The sequence below is a fragment of the Triturus cristatus genome, chromosome 7, assembly GCF_964204655.1.
Source record: "Triturus cristatus chromosome 7, aTriCri1.1, whole genome shotgun sequence".
In the NCBI taxonomy this organism is placed as follows: domain Eukaryota; kingdom Metazoa; phylum Chordata; class Amphibia; order Caudata; family Salamandridae; genus Triturus; species Triturus cristatus.
Genome location: NC_140590.1, coordinates 196,000,812 through 196,012,953, shown reverse-complemented (window position 1 = coordinate 196,012,953; position 12,142 = coordinate 196,000,812).

The window sequence follows — 12,142 nt, the reverse complement described above, 5'->3', positions numbered from 1 at the left end:
AGGCCCGAAAGAGGCGACGTAGGCCCCTGCCCGTGGACTGGGTTGCACAGGGCCTGCGGGATAACGGCCCCTGACTGCTGAAACTGAAGGAGGGAGTCACTGCCATTCGCTACCACCGCTGGGACTCCCTGGAGTGAGCTGCCGTAGGCCTGCGGTGGGCCTGGACTTGGGCACGTTCGGCAAGGGGCCCTTACCACCTGAAGTGAGGCTGGTGGGCGGCGGAGCGTGCCTGGCACTGCGACATCTGGACATCCCGACTGCTGCCCCCTGGGCTCGGCCCGCCGTGGATCTTGAGCTGCGCCTCGGAGTACTGACAAGCCGGTCCCTGGCGTACTTACTTGACTCACGCGGCCTTGCTCCGGCATACAGCAGGAGCGTGTCCACGCTGCTCCCTCCTCGTGGCGCAGGCCAGGGATATGATCTCCACCCATGCTAAGAGGAACTGAGCCCAGAAGGACTCCAAACCTGACCTCATGTCCAGCAGGGCCCCCCAAGATGGCTAACTCATCCCAAGAGGCCATGTCCACCTTAGCACCGAGTGATGACCGAGAGGAACCGGTGACGGCGGCCTTCCTTGAGAATCTCTTCACGAAGCACTGAGAGGATCTGCAGACGGTGAAATGTGATCTCACCTCTGAGATAAAGGACATTCGCAGGGACGTGGATGCTATTGGGGAACGTGTTGCAGCACTGGAAGATAAAGGGGACGATAGAGACACAGAAATCTCCGTGCTTCAGCAGAGGTCATTCGCATCCATGAGCAGCAGGAAGACCTCCAAACGCATCTTGAAGATCTCGAATACCGCTCCCGGAGACATAACATACAGATTCGGGGAGTTGCTACGAATATGGAAGTGGGAGACATCTTTGCTTATGTGAGGGGGCTGTTCAACAATGTTCTAGGGAACTCGATGGATTTCAATATCAAGATCGACAGAGCCCACCGTGTGGGGCCCCCTAGGCGGACAGGGCGGCTCCGGCTGATATCCTGGACTTCATTTAGGACTTTCGCAGAAAAGAGGAGATCCTACATAAGGCCAGAACCATGCACCCGATCATATGCCAAGACCAAAGCCCCACCCTCTATCAGGACCTCGCGGTGATCACCTTGTGGAAACGTCAACTTTTCCGCCCTATCACAATCACCTCTGCCAATGGGACATCTCTTATTCCTGGGGGCACCCGTTCGGACCGATTTTCCGTATGCAGACTTCTTGGTGTCGTTATGCCGGAGGAAGAGGAGGGAAATCACTGCTGAGGCCCCGCTACGGGTGTCTTGCCATCATGCTGGCAGCAACAACGACACCTCAGATGCCCTAAATGGACGGCCCCACAGAAATCACCCTGAATCAAAGGGCTGCCCTGGAGTCCCTCCCTGGGGACCTGGCAAAAACTCATCCCTCATGACCTTAGAAGGGGCTGGCTGCTCTTTAATATGCTCAGGCGGGAGGCAGGGGTAATCTTGGCCACTCTATGGACCTCTCAACAGATTTTTTCTGTTCATCTTGGGATCACGGACTACCATGTACCAGACATTGGTTGTTTGTTGCCCTTTCTTTCCCCACTGGGGGAACTTGTCTTTTGGCTTCCCTATGGGATCGGCCGGACATCACATATACTAATGACAATGTGGTTCTTGTTATTGTTGGGGTTTCTTTTTTCCCTTTCCCCCTCTTTGGGGGCCCTTGTCCTATTTTGGGGGTTGTTTTCTCTGGGTTTTGGGATCCTTCGTCCACCCCTCTTTTGTTCATCACATGGCTACACACTGGAGGCGCCCTCCACGGTTGATGCACCTTCTCTACGGCCTCAGGGGCAGTCCCTGCCCCTTGTTGCCACTTTTTTATGACTCTTTACCAGGTAGATGCCCCTTACTGCTCTTAAAATCCTTACCTTGAACGTGCGGGGACTTAATTACCCTGTTAAATGCAAAGCGGTCCTGTCCTGCCTTGAGAATGCCAAAGCTGATATATGCCTTCTTCAGGAGACGCATCTTTTGTCAAAGGATTGTCACCGTCTCAAATTCCGCATGTTTTCAACTCAGATGTTCTCCTCCGGCCCTGCCAAATCTGCTGGCGTGGCCATCCTAGTCTCCTGCATGTTTTGGGGTAAGGTCCTTCAGCGAGGGGCTGAAATTAAAGGACGGCTTCTCACCTGCCTGCTCTGGGTGGTCTTACTTTTACAATTGGGTCGGTATATGCTCCTAATGGTGGACAGGAGAAGTTTTTACATGAAGCACTCACAGAGGCTACAGCGACAACGGAGTGCAGGATCTTGCTTGGGGGCGACCTGAAATTGGTCCTTGATAATATCATGGACAGATCATGCGAGCACACAAGTTAGACGGGCGCAATCTCTGCGTCAGGCCTGCAGGACTTAGGCTTCCGAGATCTCTGGCGCTGCCTCCACCCCCATACCCGCGAGTACTCTTACTATTCTAGTGCGCGCATAACATACGCTAGGCTTGATTACACACTTACGCTCCCCCCTGCAGCAATCAACCCATCAGTGGCGCCTTCGCGACACCCTCTTGTATCACACAGAAGGAGTCGAACAGATACAGCGCTCCATAATGGACTATCTCTAACATAACGCTAATCACAATACTTCGCTCTCTACACAGTGGGCAGCTCTAAAGGCGGTCATTTGTGGGGAATTTGTGGCCATCTCTACAGCAGACAATGCAGAGCATAGGCATATAAGGGATGATCTCACTCAGAGAATGAGGGAGTTAGAACAGATGCATCAGAGGACAGGGGTGCCCAGATTGTGGCGTCAGCTGAGGGCTATGCGACAGCAACTTGCGGCACTAGACCAGGAAAGGGCTGAGCTTGCGGCTCTCCGATTACGACACTCCTATTATACTGGAGGGGATAGGTGCAGTTGCCTTTTCGACAATAAACTTCAGGAGGCCAGGCAGAGACAAGGGGGTCCAAGAGATTGTCTTGGTGGACTCCGAAATCGCTGAGGCCTTCTGGGATTTTTATGCCCATCTATATACAAGTCTGTCACTGCACAATGCTGCTAGCGCCGACTACCTCGCGGAGACCGATTCACCTACCCTGACCAAAGCTCAAGCAGACCATTTGGAGAGAGAAATAAGAATAGAAGAGGTTGTTGTGGCTATTTCGCGCCTTAAACTAGCTAAGGCCCCGGGGCCTGATGGCTACTCCACTGCTTTTATAAAACGTTTTGCGCACTAGTGGCTCCCATCTTGACCAGTCTTTTTAACTCCTTTGACAAGCCAGGGGTGATACCGGAAGACATGCTGAAGCCTCCATAGTGATCATCCCGAAACATGGGCGAGATAGGACTGCCTGCGGAGCTTATCATCCCACATCTCTCCTCAATATTGATATTAAATTATTATACTGGAATCTTAGCTGCTCGCCTTGCGCCCTTAATGCCGGGGCTGATCAACCCGAATTAGGCAGGTTTTATCCCCCAGCGTCAAACGAGCAACAACACCAAATAGCCCTCCACCTGATTGAAAAGGCCTCCCGGATTCAAGGGGAGTACATGTTGCTTACCATCGACACCGAAAAGGCCTTTGATAGGGTCCACTGGCCATACTTAGAACAGGTGCTTGCGCGCATGGGGATGGGAGATAAACTCAGAACACACATCTTAAACTGCTACCGCTTCCCCACAGCCACGGTCCATTTGAACAGCCACACGTCATCCCGCTTTCCTATAGGTATAGGTACTAGGCAGGGGTGCCCCCTCTCGTCCCTCCTCTTTGCGCTCTATATGGAGCCTCTGGACCACCGGTTCCCGCATCACCCTGCGATAACAGGGATCAAATTTGGGGGGATACCCATACAATCAGTCTCTATGCAGATGACGTCCTGATTACACTATCAAAACCGGCTCCTGCGCTGCAAGCCTGCTTCTCAGAACTAGAAACCTTTGCGCAAGCTTTGGGGTTCAAGGTCAATATGGACAAGTCTGTAGCACTTGACCTATGCCTGTCGCCTCCAACCCGGGCACACTTGCAGGAGCAATACCCTATCAAGTGGGCGATAGACACGGTTCCCTACCTAGGGATCCAGTTAGCCCCCTCTATCCCAGCCATAGCTACCACTAATTATGCTCAGTTGAGATCGAGAATTCGCTGGGTCAATGGAAACATTACCCGCTCTCCTGGCTCGGCAGGGTAGCAGCCGTTAAAATGACTATACCACCTCAGGTCTTATATATGTTCCAGACCCTGTCCCTTCGCCATCACCCTGGTTTGATCCAACAAACCCAGTCCGAACTCGTGCATTTCATATGAAACGGCCGTAATCCACGGATGAAGCAAGCTCTAGCAGTCCTTCCACCAGAGGAAGGCGGCCTCCAACTCTATTTTCAAGTGGCACAACTACGCCACTTGGTTGAGTGGAACTGGCTGGAATTGGAGAAGCACTGACTATTCCAAGACCAAGCGGTAGCAGCTACACCCCTCGAGAGGGTTACCTTTCTTCGGAGGGTGCACAGACTGCCCAATCTCTATGCTCCCTACATTACTCGGGTCACCTGGGAGGCTTGGGACCGCACTAACATTAAACATAACTTGACACCTTTCACTCCCCACTCACCCCGTTATTTGAAAACCCCCCAATTTCAGCCAGGCATGGGTGCAGCAGCCTTTGTACGGTGGCGATCTTCAGAGTGCTGATCCGTGGGCCATCTCTTTGATGTTGACGGGTTCATACCGTTTCAACAGGTCAAATCTGAGTACGGGATCCTTGAAGCCGAATGATTGCGATATCTCCCGATTTGCCACTGGGTACTACACCCCCAAATTAAACCGCATGCTCACAGACACCTCTCCACATACGAGAAATGGCTTCTCACTCGCACAGCAGATAAAAAACTAATCTCTGATTTGTCTAAAATGCTACTAGCCAGAAACACATATATGTACAGCACCAGCCGTGCACGATGGGAGTGGGACTTAGGCAGGTCACTTAGTAACAAGGAATGGGAGAGGGGATATTACAGGGCCTGCCACTCTGCCTCTCACACGGGACTGACCGAAACATTAACTAAAATTGACACCTATTTGTACTACACCCCTGAGCGTCTTCACCGAGCAGACCCTAGACAGAGCGCTGAATGCTGGCGGGGTTGTGGGAGCGTAGGCACCTTGGTACACCTCCTCTGGGAATGCATACACCTACAAGCGTACTGGACTTAGGTGCTAGATGAGGTGGACAAACATCTAGACACAAAATTGCCACGGTTTCCCACATACATACAATTAGGTCTCCTGAAACCCCTGACATACCCCCTTAAATCCTGCAGAGGCCGCTTGATTGCAATCATTCTAGGCTCAGCAGTGCAAAACATATTAACACATTGGCGCACATCTCAGACCCTACGTTTACAGGCTGGTTATACCGCTTGTGGCACATTCTAGGGATGGAGAAGTTAACTCTCACACTAGCCGGGAAAGGCTCCACATTCGGAGAGCTCTGGAAACCATTCTTTTCTCTTCTTGCCGCTGAATTCCAAGAAGTTACCTGCCCCAGATATTTGTATCTCCTACGGCTCTCTGACCAGCAGCCGACAGTGACTTAAAACCCCTACTCCAGTACTGGGACCTACACAGCTTTCATACCTTGTTTTATCCTGGTGGACGAGGAAAGGGGAGGAGGGGAGGAGGGGGGTTAGAATAAGTTTCATTTCATGTTTTGGTTACGCATTCATACGCTTCGACTCCTTGGCTTTCTATTTCAGCCACTTAGGGCTTACGTTCTTCTTGCTATGCTGTATATCTTGAGATGAGGACATATTGTTTGTTGGTAAATTTCAATAAAAAGATTTAAACCATAAAGTAAAAAAACTGAGAGAGAGAAAAAATATCCTTAGCCTCAACATGTTATTTGGATTTGGTAGTGGATACTCCCTTTACTTTACTACAGCACATTCTCCCCTTGTTCTATAGCATTTTGTATTTCACAGTTTGAAAAAATTCAAAATGGGTAAGGAACATGACATACCCATATTGGTTAAGTTAACACAATCATTTGTTGCAAACAATGGGTACCAATCTTTCTGTTTTCCAATATGTTTTTGTATGGGGATATCAAACAGCATTGCTCATGCATTGATATATCTTAGTCCCCACTTTTCTCAAAGATTTCTTTTAGACACTTACCAGTTTAAAACATATTTTATTTGTTAGATCTTTACAGTCTTGTTTTTCATTTTTGAAATAATTCCACAAGCTTTCACATTTGGTTCCTTTGATGTATACCACATTTAATGGCCCATATTGCCTTTACAATTTGGTATCCCCTATTTTTCTAAAGACCTTGCCAGGATACAATTTGGCATGGCCTTATGTAGGCTAAACAAACATATACGTTTTTCTACCAAATAGAATCCTTGCTTGAGTTTACCAACCTCTTTTCTCGTGCATTTCTGTAATATCTGGTATCCCTTACTTTTCAAGGGTAACTTTTTTAGCCACTGGTCAACTCAAGTTGCCTTTTATTTGATAGCAGACCGCAGTATCTTTTCAAATTTTGGATTTCATTCCACAGGCTTTCACATTAGGTTCCTTCTGGGGATACCAAATATAATGCCTCATATGGGCTATAATATTTGGTATCCCCTATGTTTCTCGGGTTAGAGCTTACTAGGATCCAATTTGACATTGTAGTCTGTCAGCTGTTTGGACAAATTAATCTCCTGTAAAATAACATCCTTCCCTGAAATTTCCATAATCATTTACTGTGTTGATACCACAAATAAAGGTTGCATTGCTGTTATATCTAGTATCCCCTACTTTACAAGTTTTATCTTTTAGCCAGTGATTAACTGAAGGTACCTTTCATTTAATAGCAGACTACAGTATCTTTTCACATTTTTGAGCTTATCCTACAGGCTTTCACATCCTGTTCCTTTGGGGGATACCAAATATAATGCTTTATAAGTTCTATAATATTTGGTGTCACCTATGTCTCTCGGGTTAGAGCTTACAAGGATTCAATTTGACATGGAATTCTTTTGGCTGGGTGACCACAGTATATTCCTACAAAATAGCAACATTCTCTATGTTTTCCATCATCTTTTACTGTGGGTATACCACATATTACTGCTCCTGCATTCCTTTAATATCTGGTATCCCCTACGTTTCATGGGTTACTCTTTAGCTACTGGGCAGTTGAAGTTGCCTTGTATTTGATGGTAGATTACGATTTATTTTCACATACATTAAGTAATTCCACAACATTTTACATCTGGTTCCTTGAGGGGATACCATATGGAAGGCCTATAGGGCACATAATATTTGGTATCCCCCTATGGTTCTGTTGTTAAAACTTAAAGAATTCAATTTGAATGGTTGATGTTGGATGGGTGAGGGCAGAATTATATGCCAAGAAGCACCCTTCCTTTTGCTTTCCAACATTGTTTACTGTGGGGATACCAATTATGCCTCATGCATTGCTGAAATATCTTGTATCCCCTATGTTTTATGGGTTTCTCTTTAACCATTAACCAGATGCACTTGTGTTTAATTTGATAGCTGACTTCAGTATCTTTGCACATTTTTTACATCACTCCACAAGATTTTACATCAGATTTGTTTAGGGGACACCATATATAATGGCCTCTACCGCTTATAATATTTTGTATCCCCTCAGGTATGAACTTAACAGGGTTCAATTTGACATGTTCCTATGTTTAATCAGTGAGCACAGTATTACTTCGATAAATAGCACCCTTTCTTTTTCTTTCTAACATTGTTTATTATGGGGTTACTAAAAATTATAGCTCATGCATCGTTGTAGTATCTCATATCCTCTACGTTTCATGGGTTACCCTTTAGCCATTGACAAGGTGAAGTTACCTTTTATTTCATAGAAGACTACAGTAACTTTTCACATTTTGATATCATTCCACAAGATATTACATCCGGTTCCTTTAGGCGATACCAATTGCAATGGCCTACACTGTCTACAATATTTGATATTCCCTCTGTTTCTCAGTTTGGAACTTACTAGGATTTAATTTGACATGGTTTAATGTTGGATGGGTGAGCACGGTATTTCTATGCCAAATAGCACAGTTCTTTTTGCTTTCCAACATTGTTTACTATGGGGATACTAAACATTAGCGTTCACGCATCGCTGTAATATCTAATTTCCCCTATGTTTCATGGGTTACCCTTCAGCCATTGACGAGGTGAAGTTCACTTTTATTTGATAGCAGACTACAGTATCTTTTCAATTTTTTTACATAATTCCACAGCATTTTATATCCAGTTCCTTTAGGCGATACCAAATATAATGGCCTATACGGCCTACAGTATTTGGTATTCCCTGTGTTTCTAGGTTTAGAATTTACCAGGATTCAATTTCACATGGTCCTATGTTCAATGAGTGAGCAAAGTATTTGAATGCCAAATAGCACCCTTCCTTTTGCTTTCCAACATTGTTTACTAAGGGTTCCCTAATATTATAGCTCACTAATCACTGTAGTATCTCGTATTCCTTACGTTTCATTGGTTACCCTTTAGCCACTGACCAGTTGAAGTTGCATTTTATTTGATAGCAGAAAACAGTATCTTTTCACGTTTTTTACAGCATTCCACAACATTTTATATCCTTTTACCTTAGGGGATACCAAATATTATGACTTTTACCGCTTATAATCTTTGACATCTTTGGGATCTTATTCTGGATGGGTGAGCACAATCTTTATATGCGAAATAACACCCTTCCTTTTGCTTTCCAACATCGTTTACTATGGGGATACCAAATATTATGGCTCATGTATTGTTGTAGTATCTTGAATCCCCTATGTTTCATTGGTAACCCTTTGACTAGTCAACACTTGTAGCTGCAATTCATTTGATAGCAGACTACAGTAACTTTTAACATGTTTTACGTCATTCCACAATATTTTACGTCAAGTTTCTTTAGGGGATACCATATATAATGGCCTATACAACCTATAATATTTGGTATCCCCTATGTTTCTTGAGTTAGAAATTACCGGCGTTCAATTTCACATGGTCTGATTTTGGATCATTAATGGCCTATAAGCATCTGCTGCGTTTTAGAAAAATTGATCCCAAAAGTTAAAAAAAATTCTCAAGCGAGAAGCCTACAAGAAATCTGTTAACTTGTTTTGCTTGCTAGAATTTGGGGGGAGTATCCCACCCCACCACTTTTTCCTCCTATAATGGTTATGAGGTTAGCTCTGACCCCATTTCTGGAAATGCTTGTCCTGCCCCATGGCTGGGAGCAGGACTGGCTTTAGGGCTGTGCAACCAGTGCAGCCACACCTGGTGTTGATTTTGGTGAGGGGCGCCATGTTTAAAAAAGATTTTTGATTTTAAAGCACATGATAACCGTCCTTGTGCATCAGGCAGTTCTCAGACAACAATAAAAAGGTCTGTTTTTTCTATCATCATTTTTGGCTCATCGTAAAGTAGCAGTTAATGTGTCTGCTGCAAAGAAGGCAGTAGTGAAAGACTCTGGAAGCTGAAGGTAAGTTCAAGGTTTTATTCCCAAAGTACTCGCCCATGAAAGCCATTGATCGGCCAGATTGAATCCCAGAGTGAACTGACTCGCTTCAATGGAACCCTCACCCTCCACTCAGTTTCCCAGCACAGGCCCAATTTTGAACAACAACAATGTTTTTTTATTTTTTTTTTATTTCAAAAGAGTTTATTATTTTAAAGGAGCAGATGAAAACATAAAATACAAGCATAAGTGATACAAATGATATCAGCTGGAGCATACAATATGGAATAATCTGTATATAACAGAAAGTCAATTAAATTATAGAAACATCAAATAATAACTGGAGGAAGTAATTATCAAAAGTATCACCATCAGATATTATTTTAGGTAAGGAAGGAAAGAAAAGAAGAAAGCAAAGATAGAAAAGATAGAGTAAGGCTGAGGAAAGACCAGAAGAAGTAAAAGGAGAGAGAAGGATTTCCAAAGGATTCACCAACATCCAAGAGCGTATTAACCAGACAAATCAAAAAGGGTACTGTTCCACCAACCCCTCCGAAGCCCTTTCCATATACGTATCTAGAGCCTTCCACACACCATTAGATATAGAAGGAGAGAGATGAGCATTATCAACTGAAGTATGAGCACTCCTTAAAAAAGAAACCCACGCCCACCAAGTATGATAAGAAATTGAAGAAAAAGATTTCCAATCCATGAGAATTACTTTAACAGCAATAGTTAGTAAAAGATCCAATAATTGTAACTCCATGGAATCTAAAGGCAAAGGGACCGAGGCCGCCAATGGGCCTAACAGAATTAATGGGAAAGAGAGTTGAAACTTGATATTAAAGATAATCATTAGGTGTTTGTGAATTAAACCCCAAAAGGGTTGAAGAAGAGAGCAGTCAAAAAACATATGTTGAAAATCGCCTGGTGCAAGATCACAGCTCCAACATCGATTGTCTTCTTTTAAACCTAGCGAATATAAACGAGTGGGGGTGCAGTGAAGAAGATTAATAGAGAAAAACTTAGATTGCATTAATGAAGGGGCAATTTTATTACGAAGAGAAAATTTTCCAATATCTTGCCAAGTGTCTGAAGAAATATGGTCGGTAACACCATGATCAAAATGATGCAGCCATTTTTGCTGTGCAACAGTCTGGGAAGAAGGTGTAGAAGACGACAAAAATTTATAAATCCTAGAAGCCACATGACCAGACCTAATCCATAATTGAAAAAGCGTAATCAAAGAGGAGGAAGGATGCAGGTGTACCTTAGCAAGTGCTACCTTTATCTTAAGAAAGGTATAAAAGTCTAGATTAGATAAAGAAAATTGTTGAGCCAGGTTAGAAAAAGGGAGAGGATGATTGTTGGAATCATAAAGATGTTTGACAAGAGAGATACCTTTCCCAGCCCAGTAAGACAACAAGTCTGAATCAATATTGATTTTAATTTGGAATTCCGCCAAATAGATGACCAAGTGGTTTTATGTAGTGGGACCGCCAATCTCTTATCAACCTTGCGTATCGCAGCAATAGTGTCTAGAATAATGGATCTAGAAAATGGAATAGAGAGGGTATTCGTGGTTAAAAAAGCGGCGGTCGGAAGAGGACCCTGAGAGGCCAGAAAAGCAGATTGATATTTCTCCCAATCAGGAAGATTGCATCCTCCCATATCATACGACTTCAGCAAGAATTTATAGGCAATTCTAGCCCTTTTGTTGTTCCATAAAAATTTGGAAGTTAATAGATCCAAATCATGAAAAAAGGCATCAGAGAGCTTTACAGGCAGCATAGAAGAAACAAAATTAACAATGGGTGTTATCATCATTTTAAGAGTTTGAAGTCGGCCGCACCACGAAATATGCCTCAGAGACCAATTATCTAAAAGACTTCGTACCTTAAGAATAGTTTGAGATTCGTTATAAGTGACCGTAGCATAAAGGGTGGAACAAAAATAAATACACAAATATTTTAGTTGCTTGGATTGCCACTTAAAGCCCGCCGAGCCCATGTGAGAGGAGAAACAATAAGCATTTAGAGGGAACATTTCTGTCTTATCTTTGTTCAGGGTATAACCTGAAACTTTTGAGAAACAAGAGATCGTATCAGAAATGGCAGGAATGGCCAGAGCAATATCATCTGAGAAGATGAGGACATCATCAGCGTACGCAGCTGTTTTTATCTGATGAGATCCAAAAGAGAACCCCTTAATGTCAGGATGTACGTCGATCATTCTGAGAAGAGGATCAATGGACAACAAAAATAAGAGAGGAGACAAAGAGCACCCTTGTCTAGTCCCCTGGCAAAGATTAAAAAAGGACGACGTAGCTCCATTCACTCTTATGTTAGCTCTAGGTCGGGAGTAAAGAGACATAACCATTCGAATAAAGGATTCACCAAGGTTGTGTGCGCATAAAACAGCTCGTAAAAAAGGCCAAGAAACCTTATCAAAGGCCTTTTCAGCATCCAGGGCCAAGGCCGCCGCCGGCAGGTTAGATCGTTTAGCTGCACCTAGAATATGACAAAAAGTACGAATATTATCCCGTGCAAGACGCCCCTTTACAAAACCTGTTTGGGAAGGGTGAACTAATTGCAGAATAAAAGACTCTAAGCGCTTAGCCAAGATTTTAGCAAAAATCTTAGCCTCCATGTTAAGAAGGGAAATAGGACGAAAATTCTTCG